At 53.5% G+C, this 22,867-nt stretch overlaps 1 long non-coding RNA gene across 16 annotated transcripts in view; it reads left to right on the forward strand.

The window, feature by feature from the left end:
* Positions 1-22,867, forward strand: part of LOC121042978 (uncharacterized) — a 265,060-nt gene that overhangs the window by 141,243 nt on the left and 100,950 nt on the right. For 15 of the 16 annotated variants that reach the window (XR_005796589.1, XR_005796587.1, XR_005796594.1 and 12 more), the window contains one exon: positions 10,620-10,751. This is a non-coding gene — a long non-coding RNA (uncharacterized LOC121042978). Of the gene's footprint in view, positions 1-8,256; positions 8,339-10,619; positions 10,752-22,867 lie in introns of those variants that run through there. The other variant, XR_005796592.1, reaches the window with a different exon arrangement.

Raw genomic sequence — 22,867 nt, forward strand, 5'->3', positions numbered from 1 at the left:
TGTCATTCTTAATGTGCATGGATTGGGTCCCCTTGACGGCCTTGAGGGCCTATGTTCCTCAGCCCGTGCTGGGCCAGCTCCAGGGAGGGATCTGGGGGAGGCTGTCCCTGTTATGGGAAGTGGAGGGGCACCTCTGTCTGCCTAGAATTCCATTCTCCACTTGTTTTTCCTTTTGCTCTTTTCACTCGGCTTTGAGAGTGGGGGCTGTGGACCTTTCGGTGCCAAGACGTTGGAGCCCCTTGAGCGGTTGACCTTGGAGTCCACATGCAGCAACTCCAGTCTTTGAATCAACTGCCTGAGATTCAGGGTCTCCAGCTGCACTGTTTCTTTCCCGGCCACTGACTTGCTGTGTGAGTTTAGACGAGCCCCTGGGTTTCCCGAAGCTTCATTTCTTTCCGTAGGAAAGCAAGAGGATGCTTTCTCAAAGCTCTTAAACTCGTTTAGCAACTGACATCTAGGTGCTTGGGTTAAATCGGGGTATGGTCCCCCTGGTGTCCTCACCCCAGCTCCATCAAGCCCCCTGGAGGGGCCTCACACGAGACTCTTGAAGCCCTCAGGATGGGTGGCGAGCCATGGGGGGAGGGGGTAGCTCTGGACGACTCCTCAGTAGGCCCGTGACCCGCGATCTGTCAATGCTGCGTCCCTTGTCCACTTTCGAGCACCCTGTGTGTCAGTGCTTTGCATAGGCTTGGTTCCTGTCTGCAGGCACCTTGCTCTTTTGATCACAGATAAGGCCTGAGGCTCAGGGAGGTGGGTTCTGCCGAGGCCAGGTTGAGCAGGAAGGAAGTGGAAGGAAGTGGCGGGGCCTCACCTCCAGCCCAGGTCGCTCGGCGGCAAAAGCCCGTGTGCTTCAGCTGTGAGCTTTACTGCCTCCCCGTGACTTTCCCCTTCACCTGACACCTGGCTGGTGCTCTGGGTTGTCACCCCTGCCCGCCCCCTCGGATGGCCTCAGCATTTGGCCTCTTAGATGTTCCCAGCTCAGGGATGAGTAGCAATGGGCCAAAAGCACCTGCGCTTTCTGGAATACACTGTGCTGCTTAACAAACCGTCTGTTACATCGCTTGTTTCATAATTTTTCCAAATAAATGTTCTCTCTTCCCGTTGTCCTCGTCGCTTGCGTACTTTTGCTCGCACAAACACGAGGCTCCTGCTAACCCCCCTTTCCCTCAGTACTCCTGTCTGTTTCCCGGGCTTCATCTTCAGAAATGAGGATACTCTCAGTGGGTGGGGTGGGTGTCTGAACGAGGCTGGTCCCAGGGCCTGTACATTTCTTAGGGGGCCTGAGGCTGGGGTCTGGGGTTCTCCGGTGTTGATTCTGCCCCTGAGGCTGCCTGCTCAGAATGGAGGCTCTGGGCACCCCCCAGGTCCCCATCTGCCTGAGGAGCAGAGCAGACTAGGGGTTTGAATCAACTGCCAACAACCTAAGGGACGGATTATTTAAGAAATCTCGCATCCGTTCTGTCACGTAGTACCTCTGTTCCTCAACCTCGATGGCTTCCTGTCTCTATAGGATTAAGTCTCCAAACCACAGTACTATTTTCAGGACCCTCCATTGGCTGCTGCGTCCGCTAGTGATGGGAACGTCCTGGCCCACTTTCACAGTGACGGATGTTATGGCTGGAGACGCTGTCTCTACTTTCCGTCTCTGGGCTGTCACGGAGGCTCCGTGAAGAGGGTGTTTATTTTACTCCACGTCTGATGAGCGGCGTCAGGACTCAGTTCGCTAATGCTGATGTCTCATTTCTCTTATTTCATGTGCCCTCCTCCATTCTGTCACTTCCAAGCTGCTCACCTTCTCCAGGAAGGTCCCCATGGGTGGCTTCCTCAGCATCTTCATCATTAATGCTTCTTGAGAACCGTGACAAACGCTTTACGCTAACTACCTACTTTAACTGACCCCAAATCATTGTTACCTTCCATTTGTTGTGTAGCTTCCTTGGGTGTGACTTCCTTGTTCAGTAAGGCAAGTCTGTCCATCCATCCATTTATCCATCTGGTCATCATCTAACCGTTCATCAGACATTTCACCAAGCTCCTTTCCTGTACTGGGTGCCCGGGCGGAAAAGGAGCAAGAAAACGAGTCTCTACGTGAAGGATCTGGGATTCATCCACACCTTCCAGCCACCATTACGAACAGGTGTTTGCTGCCTTAGAGCTCTCACTCATTGCTTATAGCCATGAGCCCAGCCTCCAGCATCCTGGCCAATGGGGCGCTCCAAGGAAGCAGCTGCCATCTAGGAATGAACTCTGCTTGTCCTGCTCCCGGAGACTTCATCCTGGTGTCGCCGGGCCTGAGCATCCATCCGAAGAATCTTCTTGATGCCGGTTGTGTTCCCTGGAAAGCAGATGCTGAGCTGTAGATCAGTCAGCCAGATGTTGATTACGGCATACTTTTGGCATCCACAGCTGTGCAGCCGAGGGGGAAGAATTCAAGAGTGGGCAGAGGACGAGGTCAGCCCATACCAGTCTCCCAGCAAAGGCCTCAGCCAACCCATGGGCACTCTAGAGCTGGAATGGCCCTTTGGAATGGGCCAGAATTGAGATAACGGGTTGACCAGTCATTGCACATGTGCTCAGTTGGAAGGATGCACAACCTTGAGCAAGGTCATTGTCCTCAGCAGTCTCCAAAGAGGGCTGACAGCTGGAGGTAATCTTCTGCCAGCACTGTCAGCAGCTGCTTTGGTCGATGGCTGTGAGCATAATTGTCTGCTGCGTTCACCATTTCTTGCCCAGTACCTAGCACACAACAGGCACCCACTATTTTGGGGGTTAGAATTGCCTCAGCTTTATGGAAGCCGTGGGATTAATTCAATCAGCGAGTATTTACCGTGTTGGCAAAGATGTTCGGAGCTATTGCGCATCAGGCACCATTGCTGCTCTTATGCAGTTTCTAGTCAGGGGGTTTAGGGCGCTTTCAGACGAGATCGGGCGCGTTCAGGGTGGTATGGCCGTAGACTAGGGCGCTTTCAACATTGGTGGTTCAACACTGCCTTCCTGGAAGAGGTAATCTTCATGCTGGGGGTGTGACTTCCCGGATGGTGGGCCCTGGGCCAGGGTTAAGCCCAGTGTTTTCTGAGCCCCCCTAAGGAATGTAGACATATTACGATGGAGAATGAATGGGTAAGGGGTGTTTTACTCAGGGAGGGGAATCTCCACCCAGCCCACCTGTCAGCGCACCTGTCCGCCCTGGGAAATTCCCTCGTTTAACTTACATTCACTGATGTTTGGGCTCCCAGTAGCCTGGAACTTCCCCAGGGGTCCCATTGGCCCAGCGACTTGCATCATTTGGGCAGTTGGAGAATGGAGGGATGCCTTTTTTGAGCTGAATGGAAATATGTATTTCTCCTCTGAGTCACCAAAAACTACAGCCCAGGGTGTAAGCGACCACGTAGTCTTTTTTTTTTCCTGTATGTAAATGAGCTGTCATCACAGTTCAGGAAGTACAGACTCTGAGCAGGGAGGAGGCGACGGAATCAGTGAATGTTAGATCTGAAAGAGACCCTAAGGTTGCTAGGCCCAACCCCCTTCCTCTGTGAGAGGCCTGGAGTGGGAGGGAAGGGACCCTTAAGGTCACCGGGCAGATTTGGACTTGGACAAAGGGGCCAGCTGTTGGCTGCCCGTAGTTCGCTGTTTTTTCCCAGCCCACTCGCCACCCCACAGGGGGCACAGCCTGGCGTGTGGCAGGTTGTTTTTATCTGCACACATCACCTGATGATCCGAGAGGCTTTTACCGAAAGCAATGGCTTTGATGTTCTGGGTGACGAGACCTGAGTGCGCTGGCAGGAAGGGAGGTTTTTGGGGTTGGAGAAATGAAAACTATTTACCTTTGGGGTTGATTTAATAACACCTCTGGGGTCGGGGGGAGGTGGGAGGGTGTTTGTAAGGGAAAGTTGAATATAACTGTGGGTACACACAGGAGAGTCTGAGGTGGAAGGCCAGGAGGTAAGATACTTCCAGGTTTCAGGGGAAAGCGCCTGGGAAGGCTGACCCTGCAGAAACCTCCCTCCTCCACGCCGCCCTCCGCCACCGCACCCTCGGTTTCCATGGGAGGATTTGCACACAGTTTCTGTGTCGCTTATCAGCCGAATGGTGTGGGACCGCCTTGGACAGCGTCTGGAAGCTGGCCATCTCTGACCCCAAATGCTTTCTCCGCAGGACAGTGGTGGGTCCTCACTCATCCTCCAGGGGCGGACACGTAGGGTCTCAGAGCCCAGTTTCTGGAGCTAGACTTCTGTGTCGTTGGTGGGGAGCACCTTTCCTCATCATTCCGTGCCTCTGTCTTTTGAGAGAAGGTGTGAGTCCCGCCCACCTCCCGGGTCACCGTAGGGACGGCGGCACTGCTCGCGGTTCCCGGCGCGTGTGACAGTTGGACAAGCGTGATAGGGTTATGTTGGGTGGCTTTCCCGCGTTGCTGTAAACAGCAGCTCTGGGGATTCAGGACCCCTGGGCCGGCCTCTTTGGCAAGCGAGTCTACCCCTGCCTAGTGCAAGGGGTGGTGCTGCTTCTCCCGGGCTTTCAGTCATTGCCATTGCCGTGCCTCAGCCTCTGAAAGCCGGAGGGTGTGTGGGGAGTGACAGCTGTGCCCCAGCTTGTTGTGCCGCACGCCATGGCTCCCTGCTTACGCAGCATCCCGGTCGACTTCTTTTGCCTCCTTTGTATTAAAAACACAAAACACGGGGGGCCTCCTGGGTAGCTCCGTCGGCTAAGCGTCCGACTTCGGCTCAGGTGGTGATCTCCTGGTTCATGAGTTCAAGCCCCGCGTCGGGCTCTGTGCTGTCAGCTCAGAGCCTTGACCCTGCTTTAAATTCTGTGTCTCCCTCTCTCTTTGCCCCTCCTGTGCTTTCTCCCTCTCTCTCAAAAATAAATAAACATTAAAAAAAACCAAACAAAACCTTCTTGATTACAGAAGTTATTCAGAAGGTGAAACTCAGAAGGGATAAAAAGGTTCTTCACGAAGACCCCTACCCGTCCATGTCCCCGAACCTGTTTCTCTTCCCTGATGACACCCACATCCTGGGTTGTTGGGTCTTCTTGTCCGTGTATTGCTGGACTCCTTGCAAAAGAAGACGAATGTGCGTGCCTCTACAAACAAGTGCTGAGCACCTACTGTGTGCAGTGCTGGGCCAGCGCTGAGAGGAGCCTGGGGTCTCGGCTCCCTGTAGCTTCCCACTGCATTGAGACCTCTGCATGGCCAGGCAGGTGGCCTCGGCTGCAGGGGAGGGGCTGGACTTAGTGCTGGCTGCTCTATTTCCCATGGGGCTCACCTCCCCTTTGCCTGTGGAAATCCGGTGGAGGCGGTCTGGGCTCCAATCCCAGCCGCCCCCCCGCCACTGCAGATGAAACCCCGAGGGAGCTTCCCTCCAGCCTCGGTTTCCTACAGCATGAGCTGAGAATAATGATAGCATTTGCCACAAGGTGTCTTGGGAGGATCAGGTGCAGAAAGTTCTTTTAACACCACCTGGCACATAGTGAACACCAGCCTTGGCCGCCCTGCCCCCTCCAAGGGCACTGCTGCTCTTGTCTCCTCCCCCGCCCTCCCCTGCCACCGGCTCAGTGCCTGATGCCTCCCGTGCAGGCCGCCAAGCCAGGCCCTGGGGCATAGTAACAGAGGAGGCATCCATTTGTCTTTCTTTTCCTTGGCAGGAGGGGGTGGAGGTGCAAATTGAATTCCAGCTTCAGCCTTTGTAGTTTTCTGCACAATCCGTTGTAACATTTGTACCTGAGATGCCATGGTTTTTGTGGGAAAGGCTTGTGTTTGGCCATGCGTGCATGGTTGAGGCCAGCCCAGCAGGTCCGCGTCTCCTGTCCTACTCCTGGGCTGTCTGTCATTTTTCATCCTGACGTGGCTTTAAACTGGCAGAGAGAATTGCAGGGATGATACAGAGAACCTACCATACAGTCCGATTCAGCAATTGTTAATTCATACTCCACCGGGACCCCTTCTCTCTCTCTCTCTCTCTCTCTCTCTCTCTACCGGGAACCCCCCCCCCCCCCCACACACACACACGTACACACACACAGTTTTTGTCTCAACCATCTGAGAGTAAGTTGCAGACATGCCTTTTATCCCTAAATATTCAGTGTGTGTTTCCTAAGAACCAGGAAATCCTCTCACGAACCACCAGGTGACAATCAAACAATCGAATGCAGGACGTTTAGCGGGGCTACACTTGTATCATTCAATCCACAGGCCACACACAGTTTCATCACCTGTCCCGGTAATGGGCTTTGGGACCATGCTTTCCTGATTCCGGATCACCACTGCTCTCAGTCGCCATGTCTCCTCAGCCTCCCTTTATCTTGGAACAGTCCCCTGGCTGTTCTTGACCTTGATGTTTTGGACGAGTCCAGGCCAGTCGCTCTGTAGAACATCCTTCGGTGTGGGTTGGGGCCTTCATTCCTGAAAGTTCATACGGTACCGCTTGCTTTTCTCCATGCTCTGTTATCCTTGGCGGTCCTGCAGGGCTGGCTTGTAATAAGCAAACTAAGGCGTAGGAAGGTCAAGTGAATGGTCCACGGACACCTTCCTGGGAAGTGGCAGAGCTGGGATTCAAATCCAAGACTGGTCTGTGTGCCCAGCAACACGGGTAATGACGGCACGTAGACCCTGAGAATACCCAGGTGTTAGTCAAGCACTTGCTCTGAACCAGGCGCCTTACTTAGCACGTCTCCTGAATGCATCCTTGCCCCAGCCCGCAAAGGTAACTGCTCTTATGAGCCCTGATTAACACGTGGTGATCAGGGGGGTCAAGTAAACTGCCCAGGGTGCACAGCTATTAGCTGGTAGGACTAGCTCGGACCCCAGCAGCCTGTGTCCTGAGTGCACATGTCACCTCTGCGTTCAGCCCTGCTGGACCTCATAGAATTGGGGGCAACACTGATAATACCTCTGATGTCCTTCTGGATCACTGCTGGGGCCCCGTGCTGAGCCAGGCTGGAGGCTTTCACTGGCTTGTCTGGCTTTGCTGACTTTCCAGGAGAGTCCTTTCCCCAGGCCTTTTCCAGAGGGAGTAAACACATCCCAGGGCTGGCGCCTGCTCTCAGGGGCTTCTTGGGGACAGCTGTCCCGTCCGTCTACTTCTGCAGGTGCTGTAGTCCACCTCGGTGGCATTTTGATGATTTCCAAGTCAGGGATCCCTGTGCAGTCTTTCATTTCATGGCCAGCTCTCTCTCCTGCCAAGCAGCCCAGGGCCCCCACCTCCAAGTGGCTGGTCCTGGCTGCCTTCAGCGTACCCAGTTGGCTCCTTTGCCCAGGCAGCATATAAGTGGCATTCGAGGCCAAGTGACCCGATGATATGCTCTCGATCGTTAGTTATTCAGTACTGTAGGTCATACTCTGTGCCCTCACCTTCCTGTCGGAGACAGGAAGATGATATGGCCCTGCCTCTGGGTTGTAGAGCAGAGGACCCCTGGGCACAGGACACACTTGCAATTCCACTGGCAGAGCCAGTGAGGGCCCTGAGCACAACAGGAGAGGGCCCGTCTCTGTGCCCCAGTCTGCCTCTCACTTCCTCGGGACCTTGGGGTTGTGGGCACTCTGATTCCTTATTCATTTGGACACAGCATTGGGCCCCAGCAGTGATCCCAGGCCACATCAGGGAAGCGTTGTCAGCATCCTGAGAAAGCCCAAGGCCCCCTGGTTCAGATGCAGGGTATCTCTGTCACCTGCAGAGCAGGTGAAATGTCCCGTCCTTGAGACAGAGTGTCAGGCAGGACGTTCGTTCTTTGAGTAGCAGCCGCCTCACCCAGGCCCCAGCACAAGCAACGTGTCAGACTTCCCTAGGCACCCAGCTCTCTCCTGTGCTGCCACTGATGGATTCCTGAGGAGTAGCCAAGAGACTCCTGTCACCCTGTGCTGGACCGGTCCCCTTTGTCCCTGGCTTGTCTCTGTGGGTGGGAAGTGACCACACCGGCCGTCAGGCTCAGTGCCTTGAGGCAGGGCTGTGACCGTCCCCATCTTGACCGCCCTGGCCGGCGCACGACTCCCCACCCCCCGCTCTGGCAGCCAGCACCTGGCTGGACTGGACCCTGGGAGAAACTTGGAAGTTCTGGTTCCTCATTTTCCACGGAACATTGCTCTGTGCGTGTGGTTTAAAACGGTAATTAGAAACATTCATCAATTTGGTTGCCTTGGAAAGAGGTTCTTGTTCCGCAGGAGCTGATGCGTATTACCGCCGCTGTTCTCTCCAGGAGGAAGCAGTGAGCTTGCAAAGCGGTGATTCGGCTGCGCAGTCACGACTGGGTGTCGGGCAGCCCCCGTAGCCCCTCCGACCGTTAGTTTCCAGGTCTGTAAGATGGAGATGGGGCTCATGCTGTGCCCTGCCGTCCTGGGGTCATGGTGAGTGCTCGGGGTGGTCCTGTGGGGATATGCCTCGGCAGGGTGCCCTGTACCGATGGTGCTTGTAAATGACGCCGTTAGCTTGATCTGGTACGGTTCTCTCCTGCTTTCCTGTCCGTAGAACACCTCTCGTGCGTACCGCCGTTTACTGCTGGAGGCACAGCCGGAGGATGGCTGAGTGTTAACCCACTGCATGGATTCCCAGGGCTTCGCTTGTTCCCTTGGCCCCGAGGACCGAGCCCCTACACCAAGTCATCGTGCTGAGACAGGAGGAGGGGAGGCCTTTTCCTCCTGACTGGGAGGAGACTACGAAGTTAAGGCCCGAGCATTTGCTTAAATGATGTTCTGGGCATTTCTGAGTATTCACAACAGGTCCGGCCCCATGCTAAGCTCTGCAGAGGCTCTCACTTGACACTAACAAACCTTTTTTTTTTTTTTTTTTTAATTTTTTTTTTAAACGTTTATTTATTTTTGGGACAGAGAGAGACAGAGCATGAACGGGGGAGGGGCAGAGAGAGAGGGAGACACAGAATCCGAAACAGGCTCCAGGCTCCGAGCCATCAGCCCAGAGCCTGACGCGGGGCTCGAACTCACGGACCGTGAGATCGTGACCTGGCTGAAGTCGGACGCCCAACCGACTGCGCCACCCAGGCGCCCCGACACTAACAAACCTTTAAGGGGCGCCTGGGTGGCCCAGTCGGTGAAGTGTCCAACTTCAGCTCAGGTTGTGATCTCACACTCCGTGAGCTCGAGCCCCGCGTCGGGCTCTGTGCTGACAGCTCAGAGCCTGCAGCCTGCTTCCTCTCCCTTTCTCTCTGTTCCTCCCCTGCTTGCATTCGGTGTCTCTCTGTCTCTCAAAAATGAATAAACGTTAAGATGAGAAACTGAGGCTCAGAGGGTAACTTGCTCCAGCCCCTAAGAATTAGACTCTGGTAGACCTGGGATGCCAATCTAGGCGGTCTAACAACCAGGGAGCTGGGCTCTTGCCCTCTCCAGGGAATAAGGTGAATGCATTTTGACAGTAAGGCACAAAAGTGCCTTAAAAATAGGGAGGCGCCAGTGGCTGGAGCGTAGATGTGCCCACGAGGGCTTCCTTCTGAGCGGGTTGCCAGTCAAGGGACTTCCCTGAGTGCTGGGGGTTGAGCCCCTTTTGGTGGGTGCTGGGTGCTGGGGCTGGATGGACTGGCGAGCCCAGCACCTGGTGGGAGGAGACAGGCACTCCTGGGCTTGCAGAACTGCTGTGGGTCCGTCTGCGATACTAACACGTTCAGGGGAGGAGTGTCACAACCAGGGGGCCTCAGAGAAGCAACCTGTGACCAAATTTTTCCTGGAGGAGAGAGAAGGAGTGGACGGTGGGGAATCCAAGCCACCTGGCCTCTGCTGTGGCTGTGGGGTGGGTGAGCGTGTTTCTCCAGCTGTTCCCCCACTTGAGGGTAAATGCCCTTGCACAATTTGTCAGTCTTATTCTGAGCCTGTGTTCATTCGCTCCATCTTCTTGGTGATTTGGCGGCCAGGGTGCCAGGGGTCTTTGGGGTACAGGAGGGAGGTCTGGAATGGGGGAGAATCACCCCGTTGTAAATGTGATTTGGCTCTGCTTCAGGTGCCTTAGGCCCCTCCAGAGCTGGTAAGACCAGCAGCGGCCCCCTCACCCCTTTCCCCCCAGCCCTTTGGGCCGATTATCAGTTAGGATAAGAATCCCTGGTGAAGCTACATTTTTTGTTCCCTGAGTAATGCATGATGTCTACCGATCACATGTTACCAGATGACAGTGTTGAGCTCAGATAAAACTTACATCGAAGTTAATCTGACACAGCTTCCAGGGTTCATATTACCCCCATCATCTGTGCAATGGGCTGGGCATCCGGGGACAGGACATTCTCAGAATGGAGTTACTGGGTGTGTTTCTCATTTCCCTCCACCCAGACTTCCTGGGCTCAGGTGAATGGAAAAGCTTTAGCGGGGGAGGAGAACGTGATCGATCAGCCAGGGCTTTGGAGTCAGGAAGACCTGACTTTCAGTTCTGGCCTGGCCTCTGAGGTGACTTCTGAAATATGGAGCCATCGAAACTGGTCTTATAGGATTAAATGGCTTAATGCAGTGGAATGTCTAACACGGTGCTTGGCACATAGTGGTTGTTCAGTAAATGTCTGCTCTTCTGAAGTTTCTCATTTAGCATGTATTAATATGCCCTTGGTAGTTTTTCACAGGATTGAAACATCTCATCCATTTTGTATAAGCATTAATACTAATAATTCTCGGTCCTTTTCTTGCATGTTTACAGAATCCTGTCCTACCTGAGATTTTGGTGCCTTCAATCTGAAAAAAATACGCATCCCTCTGGTACTCTAGAGGAACTTGAGAACAGTCCTTCCCTGAACTAAAGCCAGACCATTGTGGGATTTGGAGACTAACGGTAAGAGATTTCTTCTCTTGAGCTTTGTGGAGCAAAAAAAAAAAAAAAAAGGCCTTGGGAATCGGCGATCTCCTGCAACACAAGTTGGGGTGTGGTTCTTGACTTCTTGGCCTCGCTTCCTGTGCTGGTTTGAGAAGCTGGCTTCCCGTAATCTCACCTTGACACACGGGACCTGGTTCTCGGTGTTCAGTGGCCTCAGTGCTGTGCTTTCGGAGCTCTCCCTCTGGCCCTGGCCGAGGACGGAGCCCACCACCTCCTAGGGGGGCTACCCCAAGCCTTTCTTCCTGGCAGAAGGTGACGGGTGCTCTGGCTGTCCTGCTGAGACGTGTGGGGACGGCACTGGAGGAGCGTGAGGAAGTGCATGGGGAGCAAAGCTCCTTTTGGGGCTGCCTGCTTCCCGCCTCCGTACATTGAATGCTCAGTCACACCAAGCCAGAGGCTGCCTCGGGGGAAGGAAGAGCTGAAAGCCTGGGATTCAGGCAGACCCCAGTTTTCCTGGTTTTGCCACTTGCCTCGTCTCGGGTGAATCTCTCAGCTGCTCCCAGCCTCGGTTTCCTCATTTGTAAGATAGGGATCGTATTAGCTCTTGCCTCAAGAGGATGTTGTGGGTATTGAATGAGATAGTGGAGATAGTTCAGCCGGCTGCCTGGCATGGAGGAGGAAATGCTCCAAAACAGGAGGGTGTTTTTTTTTTTTTTTTTAAGTTTATTTATTTATTTTGAGAGAGAGAGAGAGAGAGAGAGAGAGAGAGCAAGCACATGCGCAGGGGAGGTGCAGAGAGAGAGAACCCCAAGCAGGCTCCACACAGTCAGTGCAGAGCCCAGTGTGGGGCTTGAACTCACAAACTGTGAGATCATGAACTGAGCAGAAACCAAGAGTCACATGCTTAATGGACTGAGCCCCCCAGGAGCGCTAGGGTTTTGTTTTTTTAATTCATTAACTATACCGTGTACGGTTCCTTCCAGGCAGCAGGCTATTTTGAAGTCCGTGGTCTGCTCTTGTCTCTGCCTTTCACCTACCGCCAGGTCTGTCTGGGCAACAGCTTGTGCATGCTACACAGACAACCCCTTACCCCCGCAGAGTTGATTACTTCCTCTTCCAGACTGTTGCCGGCGCTCTAGGGCGTGCTTCCCTCATACCACGTCATTCTCTCCCCAACCCGAGCCCGTGCCCCCAGTCACTGGTGAGAGCAAAAGACCGTCTTACCCATCCCGACCCCCCCCCCGACACTCTTGTGGATGTTGAAAGGACAAAAGGAATGAATAATTGAAAAGGAGGAAGCAGAGAGTAAGAGAAAGAGAGAGAGAACCAAAAGAAGAAAGTTTCTAAAGACCGACAGTAAAGAAAGAGGTCAGTTGAAATAAAAACAAAACAAAAAAACCCTCAAGATGTTGAAAAGAATAAGTCACATAGAAAAAAGGAAACCTGATCCAAGTGGGGGCTTGTGAGAAGACAGGTAGGAAGTCAGGGTGACAGGATAGCAGGGGATGGTGTTCATGTGCTCCTGGTGTCTTTTCTCTTGTGTCTTAACTGTGTCCCGGGTGCATTTGTATCTCTGATCTCCTGTGTCCCCGGCAGTCCCGTGACATACATGATGGTGAGCGGCAGACCCCGCTCTTCACTCAGGGCGGGGAAACCGACACACATCTGGGTTCTCCAGACTCCCCACGGGCATGGAGGGCTGCGGAGGGGCTCTTGTCCACTGGGGAGGCTTTGCAGAGAGGGTGCTGCAGCCTGAGGCTCTTGGAAGGCGCATGTCAGTAGGAGCCGAGCTGCTTTATGGTTGGGAAGCCCCCACATCCTGTGCTCAGCACCCCAGTGCCCTCCTATCCCGCATTTCCACGTCAGGATCCGATTTCCCACTTTGGGGACGGAATTCGTCTGCACCGAGTGCAGCTGACAGGCCTCCTGTGGAAGCTGTCGTGTGCTCCTTGGTCCTCGTGCACTCAGCCAGTCCTTGCGTTTTGCTTCCAGAGCCCCCCCGCTCCTGATCCGGGCGGCCGACTTTGGAAGCAGGACTAGTGCAGGTGCCTCTTCTGTGGTCACTGTTTTTCCCGTGGCACCTGGAATTAGGGCTGGTGTTCCAGCTGTTCCAGCTGTTCCATTCGAGGGACGGGGGATGACGGGTCTCCAGTCGCTGGGTAGGGGGAGCTGGGAGACGCATTGAGCCATCTCTTACGGCCGTAGCCATGGCAGAAGTGAGCAGCGTCGCCTGCATTCTGTGGACAGAGGAGAGGCTGGACCGATCTGTCTGGGATGATGGGAAAGGAATTTCCCCAGAACTCAGCTGTTGGGGAGCACGTGGAGGGAGCAGGAGGCTGTGCTGGGGCTCGGAGGTGCACCGTCCTGAACGGGCCTGGGTAGGGCTGCTCTGTGCCAGGGGCTCTGAGAAAGGCGTCGGCACCGTGCTTGTGCATGTGGTCTGCCCATCCTGAAGGCACTGCTGTTCCACTGGGGACCCGCCCACCTGCACCCCTGCCTTCCGTGAGCCTGCCGTGGAACACAGATCCCACAGTACACCTGCGTTCTCGCTGCTCCCCCCCCCCCGCCACGCCCTCTGTGACCCTGGACAGGTCCTTTCCCGTTCTCCAAGTGTTCGTTTCTCAGCCGCAGAATGGACCAGCCCCACCTTGGGTTGGTCTTGAGGATCCCAAAGCTGGCCTGAGAAAATGCTCAGCAAAAAGGGAGCCCTTATTACTGGCTTCTCCTCCACTTCCTTCCTTACCTGTCTGCTTCTGACAGGTTATCCTCTCATCCCGGCCCTTCCTTGGACATGCACACAGGCTTGACCTCTTCCCTCTGACCCTCACCTTGCTCTTCTGGACTCCTCCCCTGGCACCAGCACCTCCTGGGAGCACCTCCCGGCTCCTGCCTGATTGGTATTCTCAAGCTGCCCCCCGACCCTGACTTTTGGGGAGAGGGCATCTGAGAGCTCGTGCCTGCCTGCCTGCCTGCCTGACCGTGGGCACGAGCCCACCCGGGTGTTCTCTAGCCACAGGCTGCTTCCTGTGTTCACTGCCTGCAGCACCGCAGGAACTCCTGGCCCACTCGGGACTCTGGGCTTGAAACAGAAACGTTTTTTCAGAACACCTCTGCTATTAGCCCATTTTACTATTACTCTGTTTCTTGTGGTTTCATATTGAGGTTTTTGGCTCATTGCATTTGACCTGGAGTTTATTTTTAGTAGTGAAGACAGAGTTCAGTTAATGTCAAAATGTGAGGGCAGATGCAGAAGAGGGATTCGTAAGTCTAGGGGAAAATGCACCTAATTTTGTTTTTTTTCTGATAATATCTGCCACACCAGCAGACGCTGAGCTTCCCCAGTGGTGCTACCGTGGGCTTATGCCGAGGCAGTGCCTGGTGTCCGGGCTATCCCCTGAACACGAAAGTGCTTCTGGGACTCTCTCGGTCCCACCAGTCCAGCAGCTGGCCACACAGATGGATGACCACTACGGTTATCGTTATGCGCGATAATTATTGTGATTATTATTAGAGTAAAGGCCAGGCTTTGTAACTTCGGCTCTTACTATCTCCCCCGTGGGCTTCATTGTCGCCAGAAGCAGCATACAACTTTCTTGAATATCAGCTCTTTCCCCTGCACTGGAAATATTTTCTGAGGAGGCTACGGGTCTTGCCCTCTGTGTCTAGTCCCAGCTTTTGGCATCGGGACAGGAGTGCAGGACGTGCATGGGCAGTGTTTTCTCGGGCTGACTGAATTTGAGGTGCTTGGGGTTTGGGCCAGAAAGTCGGAAACAATGTAGAAAGTACTCTTCTTTCTTTCTTTTGTTTTTGCTTTTTTTTTTAGATTTGACCATCTTTTTATTTATTTATTTATTTTTTATTTATTTATTTTTTCAACGTTTATTTATTTTTGGGACAGAGAGAGACAGAGCATGAACGGGGGAGGGGCAGAGAGAGAGGGAGACACAGAATCGGAAACAGGCTCCAGGCTCTGAGCCATCAGCCCAGAGCCCGACGTGGGGCTCGAACTCACGGACCGCGAGATTGTGATCTGGCTGAAGTCGGACACTTAACCGACTGCGCCACCCAGGCGCCCCATTGACCATCTTTTTAAAAATATTTTTTAAATTATTTTTTAAAATTTAAATCCAAGTTAGTTAACACGTAATATAATATAATAATGTTTGCAGGAATAGAATTTCGTGATTCATCAGTTACATATAACACCCAGTGCTCATCCCAACAAGTGCCCTCCTTCAGGCCCCTTGCCCATTTAGCCCTTCCCTCCACCCAACACCCTGCCAGCAACCCTCAGTTTGTTCTCTGTATTTAAGAGTCTCTTATGGTTTGTCCCCCTCCCTGCTTTTATATTGTCTTTGCTTCCCTTCCCTTATGTTCATCTGTCTTGTATCTTAAATTCCACATATGAGTGAAGTCATATGATACTTGTCTTTCTCCGACTTTTTTCACTTAGCATAATACCTTCCAGTTCCACCCACATTGTTGCAAATGGCAGGATTTCATTCTTTCGATGGCTGGAAAGTATTCCTCTTTCAAGGGCCCCCCGGTCTGCTTTGGGAAACATGATAAGCACTGCCATGCGCTTATGGACTTTCAGTTTGTAAAGTTCTCCCTCATCTTTTCTCCTGTCTTTTCGTCCACGACTATTTACTCAGAACCTGCAGCATCCCAGTGTGCAGGGTGCTCAAGTGTAAAGGAGGGAAAAGCCACCTTTATTTCTTGCTCTGAAAGAAATCTGGAAACGGAGACTGGCCGTCTGGGTCCCTGTGGTCGTGGGCCACTTACCAGTGCCACCTCAAATCCGTACGTTGAAACCCTAATCCCGAATGCAATGGCCTCAGGAGGTGGGGCCTCTGGGAGGTGATGAGGTCATGAGGGTGGAGCCCTCACGATGCGATTAGTGTTCTTGTAAAAGGACCAGAGAGAGAGAGAGAGAGAGAGAGAGAGAGAGAAAAGCTTCTCTCCACTCTCTGCAGTGTAAGGCCACAAACCGGAAGACTGTCTTTTGCACACCAGGACCTGAAATCTGCCAGCACGTCTTGGATGTCCAGCCGCCAGGACCGGGAGAGATGAATGTCTGTCATCTAAGCCACCCGCTGTGAGTGGCATCCTGTGAGAGCAGGCTGAGCAGACCGGGACGCCGTATTTCACAGATGAGTGGACTGCAGACTCAGAGAGGTGGTGTCGGTGAGGCCTCCCTGCTGCCTGCTGCATCTCAAGTTCGAACGTGCATCTTCCGAATCCGAATCTGATCTGCAGCCTGTCTGGACTGTCTCTTTGCGGCCCCTCCCCTCCGCATCTGTGTGTCCGTGTGCCCCTCTCCCGTGATTTTTCTCTGCCGTCTTCCTCTCCCTGTCTCCCAGGTTTTTCTTCTGAAGATGAGGGTCTTTCTCTCCCCAGTGCCTCTTGGGGGAAAGGGATGAGGGGATCACGGGACTGCTCTGTGGCTGCTGCCCGGGTGGAGGTCTCCCTCTCCGAGTCCCCCTCCCCAGCACCTGCTGTGGTGGCCCTGGCAGGATACAGCCACTCCCTCCCAGTCCTCCTACCCCGGTCCACATCCCCACCGTGAGCCGGGTGGTGCCCCAGCTCTGCGGAGACAACAGTGGGTAAACACACTGGGGGAGACAGCATTCAAACAACTGTATTTGTTTAGTGTTAAGGACTAAATGTACGCTCTCTACCCCACCCCCAGCGTGGCTGTATTTGAGCGCAGGGAGTACGGAAGGTTACTCGAGGGTGAGGCCCTGATCTGATCGGCTTAGTGTCTTTCTAAGAAGAGAGGCGGCAGAGCTCGTGGGAGAGCTGCACCTCGTCTCTCGTGTGAGGACGTAGCAAGAAGGTGGCTGTCTGTCCGCGGAGAAGAGATCTCTCACCAGAGACCGAAGGGGCCAGCACCTTGGCCTCAGACTTCTTGCCTCCAGAGCTGCGAGAAAATAAATGTCGGCTGTGCAAGCCACGTGGCCTCTGGAGTTTAGTTACGCAGCCCGAGCAGTCTACGATGCGTGGCGGACGCACGTCTTGGGCCACAGGCCACAGGCTGTAGGGAGGTTTGATTGCCTTGGCCCCAAAGCTCCTCTTTACGTGTCGGGTCCTGGCCGACAATTTTGAACCTTCACAGTCCCATCTTTAAAGTGAGGTGTCCGGTTGGTGTGCCTGGGTGGCTCAGTCCGTTAAGCGTCCGACTTCGGCTCAGGTCACGATCTCACGGTTCATGAGTTCGAGCCCCACGTCGGGCTCTGTGCTGATAGCTTGGAGCCTGGAGCCCGCTTGGGATTCCGTGTCTCCCTCTCCCTCCGCCCCTCCCCTGCTTGTGCTCTGTCTCTGTCTCCGTCTCTCTCAAAAATAAGTAAACATAAAAAAATATTTAAATGAGGTGCCCAGTGGAGCGACCATAAGAGCTATTCTCTGTTCTGTCTGTCCTGGCGCAGGGTTTCCCTCAGCCCCGCCCCGCTGACAGTTCTCACTTTGTGTCTTTCTTGCTCGCACAAGATCCGCTCTTTACTGAACACTCCCGTGGTCATGGCATCAGGTGCCTGGGAGTCGAGGCAGCCCTGGAGTCCCGGTCTTGCTCTTTGTGACCCACGGGGCTGCCTCGCGTCTCAGATCCGCTCCCCGTGTTGCAGGAGCTGCTCATGTCAGTCGCGTGTGCCTTCTCGCAGCCCGCCCGTCTGCTTCCTCCCGACGCGGCTGAGCACGGGGGTCCTACTAGTTGCGATTAGGCACCGCTAACAGGGTGCCGCCTTCAGGGGAGTAGTAGTGGTGTTGGGTGGGGCACGAACACCAATAATACAGTAGTAACGCGCATGTATTATTCATAGCGTTCTCAACACTTTCCATGTATTATCTCATTTTTCAGAACGTGTGAGGGGGTGGTGGTTCAGTAACACACCCTGGACGGCAAATGAAGGCATCTTCCCATGGAATGTGTGTGACACACAGATTAGTACTATGTGCTTTTGCATCATTTCAAGCTCTTTTTATTTTCTAACTTGAGGCTGATATCCAGGAGCTTTTACTAACGAGAGAACCGTTAGCTGAATCGAAGTAAGGGCTCCACATCCTGGGTCGGTCCATCCCAGTGGGTCTCTTGGTGCCTCTTACCCCAGACGGCCCCTGTTCCCTCCCGGATGCTTCCCAGCTTGGGCGCCAGATTCTCTCCAGTGAGAAACCTCCTGCCCTGCTCCCCTGGGATCCGGGTTTGTCCGGGGGACTGGCTCCAGTGGGTTTTCTCCTCGGTTTGTAATGAAATAAGTGACAGAGCCCCACGTGGCACACAGCTGTCTTGTGGCCTGGCTCCTCTGAGATGCGGGTGGTTCCAGAGGCCCTGTGCTGCTGCATTCTGGGTCCCTGTTGTCACTGAGTAATGACCAGCCTACTGGGAATTCTCATTCTTCTGCTCCAGCCATTTTTCCTCCAGTTGTGTCACTCTTGCAGAATCGGTTGTAGCAGGTGCCTTTGGAAAGAAAACACCCATCCATGGGATAGACGCAAGCTGGCCTGTGGGGTTCCTTTTATCCTCCTGCAAAGATGAAACCTTTATTAAAGTAGAGAATTGATCTGCTCTAGCTTCGGACAGCGTTCAGCCTCAAGGACTCATATGGCCATTTTTCTGCTGTTGCAGAGCTGAGGCACCCTGGCTTCAAGCCTGTGGGAAGTGAGATGCATTAAGGAGAAGTTTCATACAAATAAAAATACGAAGGGGTGCCTGGGTGGCTCAGTCGGTTGAACGGCCAACTTCGGCTCAGGTCATGATCTCACGGTCCTTGAGTTTGAGCCCCGTGTCAGGCTCTGTGCTGACAGCTTGGAGCCTGGAGCCTGCTTTGGATTCTGTGTTCCGCCCCTCTCTCTGTCCCTCCCCCGCCCGCTCTCTCAAAAATGAATAAATGTTAAAAAAAAAAAAAAGTAAAAAAAGTAATAATAAGAGGAAAAAAGATAATTTAAACGCCATCCTCTCTGATCTTGGTTCTTCCCTGGTGGACTGGGGGGCACTTGAGACCGTAACTGGCCATGTGGGGGAGGGGTATGGGAAGGGTCCCAGGAAGGAGACGCGAGCCCTGGTCTCTGCCTCACCACTGGGAAGAAGGCTCTTGGATGCTTCTGAGCCTCAGTTTCCTCCTCTGCAGAGTGAGCTGTTCTGAGGACCAAATGACATTGTTGCCTGGCTCCTCAAAGACACCTGAGATGCTCCGCCCCTGGCCACTGAGCTGAAGGGTTCATTGGCCATTTGCTACGGGCCTTCGGAGCCCGATGGTCTCCAGTGATAAGTGAAAGCAGCGACTGGCTGGCTGCCAGAGTTCAGTTCCCTTCCAGGCTGATAACGTTTTCCAGAGTTGAGTGGGAACACTGGAAGACAGTCATCACAGGAGCAGAAATGCAGGGAAATATTCCAGATGTCATAATTTTTTCCCTATACCCCCTGTGTGTCCACTCCCCCGTGCCTATCCTTCACACACATTTTTTTAACAGACTTTATTCTTAGAACAGTTGTACGTTTTACCAGAAAACTGTGACAGCCTTTCTGAATGGTCTCATACACCCCACAGTCAGTTTTCCTTGGTATGAACCTTTTACGTTACTGTGGCACATTTGTTACAGTTAACGACCAATATCGATGCATTATAGTTAACTATCATTTATACTTTTTAGATTGCCTCCGTTTTTGCCTGATGTCCTTTTACTTCTAAGGATCCCATCCAGTATACTGTATTACATCTAGTTGCTATGTTTCTTTAGGTTCCTCTTGGCTGTGACAGTTTCTCAGACTTCCCTTATTTTTGATGACCTTGACAGTTTTGAAGCGTGCTGGCCAGGTCCTTTGTAGATTGTCCCTCAGTTAGGATTCGCCTGATGTTTTTCTCAGCAGTAGACTGGGATAATGGCTTTGGGAAGGAAGACCCCGGGGGCAGAGTGCTATTTTCATCACATCATTTCAAGGCTGTATGCTACCACCTGAGTAATCACCGTCAATGTTAACCTTGACCACCATTTGTCAGATTTCTCCATTGTAAAATATTCTCCCTCTCCCACCGTCCCCCCCACCCCCAAGCGGACAGATGTCACTATATATAGCCCACACTTAGGGAGTGGGAGATTATTCTACCTCTTGGTGGTGGAGTATCTACGGCGACTACTTGGAATCCTTCTCCGTAGGAGATTTGTCTCCCAGCCCCCATGTCTGTGTCTGTGTCTATGTGTGTGTATGTGTCTACATACATCAGTGTGGCATCACAGATGTGTATTATATTTATTATATACTTTGGATTACAGTCCAGTCGGGCTTCATTTGTTGCGTTGCTCATGTTTTTCCATGAGCCCTTCCGGTTGGCTGCCTTGTCCTTTTGACATACCCCCTCCGCCATTATTTTTTTTTTTTCTTCAACGTTTATTTATTTTTGGGACAGAGAGAGACAGAACATGAACGGGGAAGGGGCAGAGAGAGAGGGAGACACAGAATCGGAAACAGGCTCCAGGCTCCGAGCCATCAGCCCAGAGCCCGACGCGGGGCTCGAACTCACAGACCGCGAGATCGTGACCTGGCTGAAGTCGGACGCTTAACCGACTGCGCCACCCAGGCGCCCAACCTCCGCCATTATTTTTACACACCTCCCATTATTGTGGCAGCTTTTGTTTGTTTGCTTGTTTTTGAGCATTTCCTTACTTTCTGGCACTACCTCTGGATTTCCTGCCCCAGACATAGAATCAGCCATTTCCCCGAGGAAATTTCCCCTAGTTTCTTTTGTCAGAGAATGAGATTAGAAACCAAGGCGCAGGTACTAGATGTGCTCATTGCTACTGGGGTGTCACTGCTCCTAGGCCTTCTCAGGGATAGCGATGAAATATATGTGTGTAGGGGCGCCTGGGTGGTTCAGTCCATTAAGTGTCCCACTCTTGATTTCGGCTCAGGTCCTGATCTCATGGTTCGTGAGTTTAAACCCCACGTCGAGCTCTGTGCTGATGGCATTGAACCGGGTTTGGATTTTCTCTCTCCCTCTCTCTCCCTCTCTCTCCCTCTCTCTCCCCCTCCCTCTCTCCCTCCCTCCTTCCCTCCTTCCCTCTCTCTCTCTCTGCCCCTCCTCTGCTCATGCTCTCTCTCTCAAAATAAATAAAATTAGAAAAAAAAAATGTGTGTGTGTGTGTGTGTGTGTGTGTGTGTGTGTGTGTGTGTGTGTGTACTAACTTACATATACCCACATGTGCATAAATATTTGCATGAGTATCCTTCTGGATCTATACGAAGCTAACTGAATTCATACTGATGTCCCAGCTCTAACTCACGCACTGTTGAACAGACTTGGTTTTTTTTTTTTCAGCCACATTGGTTGGCAGGGGGTGGCGATGAATGGTGAGGTCCAAAAGTCCACGTGGGCAGAAAGCCGTGGCTGAGAACACTGGACTTTTCCCTGTGAGCAGTGTGGTCTCATGAGCAGAAGTGAAGGTGAGCCAGACACAGTGGGACAGAGGCTCAGAAATGTGTACTGCCCAGAATGCTTGTAGACCAGGAAGCTATCACAGGCACACTGGCCTTTGCATAGCTCTTTCTGGGCCTGTGTGCCTTTCATGGTCTCTTGGCCTTCCTGTCCTGCAGGAAGCTTTTTTCCATGTCACCCCTACTGCTTGGCCTCTCTTTCCACACTCCTGAGCCCCCTGGCTTACCCCATTAGAATGTGCCCCTCCCTCTCTCCCTCCCTCCCTCCCTCCCTCCCTTCCTTCCTTCCTTCCTTCCTTCCTTCCTTCCTTCCTTCCTTCCTTCTTTCCTTCTGTCTCTCTCTGCTTTCCTCTCTCTCCCTTCCTCCCTCTCTTTCTTCTTTTTTCCTTCCTCCCTCCTTTCCTTTCCTTTCCTTTCCTTTCCTTTCCTTTCCTTTCCTTTCCTTTCCTTTCCTTTCCTTTTTTCTTTCCTTTCCTCCTTCCTTCCCTCCTTCCTTTCTTCCTTTCTTTTCCACATCTTCCAAGTAGACCAAACCTTTGAGGGAAGCCCTGTGTCATCTCAGTTGTGACTCACACAGCCCCCGAAGTGAAGGAGAGGCTTCATCCATTCAGCTCCTGAGTTTGTTGGGAAAATAAAGCCATGGACAAACACATGCCCCTGACTTCTTGGAACTTGCTGCTCGCCAAATGGGCATGAAGGCATTCACATACACTGTGGGATGCCCCCCCCTGGTTTCCTTTTCTGCCAGGTGTCTCGAACTCATTTATCTCCAGGGCCAGGCAGGCAGCGTGAGGGAGTGATGTGGGCCTGGTGGGCAGGCAGCAGGGATTGGTGGGGAACTGGGAGGCACACAGGGCTGATGAGGAACTGGGACACCTGGTGTGACGTACGGGCTGGGCTGCCCAGCTCGGGTCTGTGCCTGACTAGTTGTTTGTAAACTTTTTGGCTCTTGCCCCCGTGCATGCCCAGCATAAAGGGAGTGGTGGCCAGCCCGCGGTTTCTGGTTCCAGCCCGGGAGGACCGCTGGCCCAGTGTGGCCAGATCTGATGGCTCCGAGGGGACTGCAGGCCTGGGAGGGAGGAGGGCCCCGCCCCTGCCATCTGCCCCCTGTTCCTGACATGGTCACCGCGGCAACTCTTCCTCCCCTTGGCAGCAGCATGTGGTCCCGTGCCAACAGTGGCTTCCAGTTTGCAAGCATGTTTTTTTGGTCCCGCACTCTGGGCACCAGCCTCACTGGCTGTTCTAGGAGATGACACCCCAGCCAGGACCCCCACAGGCCCCGCCAGACTTCTCAGAATCCCACTCTCGCGCCCCATCCCCGGGGGGGCGGGCTGCCTTGGGGTCCTCCTCCTGCCTGTTCAGTAAACAGCTCTTTGTCTGAAATTGTGCCTGTTGAGCGACTGGTGTGCTTCCTCGTCCCAGATGGGACCCTGATTAACACGCAGGGCGCCTGTCCGTATTTCCCACCCCTGTCTCCTTCGCTCAGCTGAGCTCGAAGCGGGTGTCCAAACTTGTGACCCGGGGGCCCCACCACCCACCTGCAAGCCCTTCCTGGAAGGCCTGCTGGCCTGCAGCTTCCACTCACTGCTGGCCGTCCTCACCTCCTGCTGCCTCCCACGGGCACTCCCGGGGCGGCGGCGGGTAGGGGGCCCCGCCGGCAGCCCCTGGTTCACAGCCCGCTGAGCAGGGCGGGCGGCGATGCTCTGGG

The sequence above is a fragment of the Herpailurus yagouaroundi genome, unplaced genomic scaffold (genome assembly GCF_014898765.1).
Source record: "Herpailurus yagouaroundi ecotype Mexico unplaced genomic scaffold, PumYag 186, whole genome shotgun sequence".
NCBI classification, from domain to species: domain Eukaryota; kingdom Metazoa; phylum Chordata; class Mammalia; order Carnivora; family Felidae; genus Herpailurus; species Herpailurus yagouaroundi.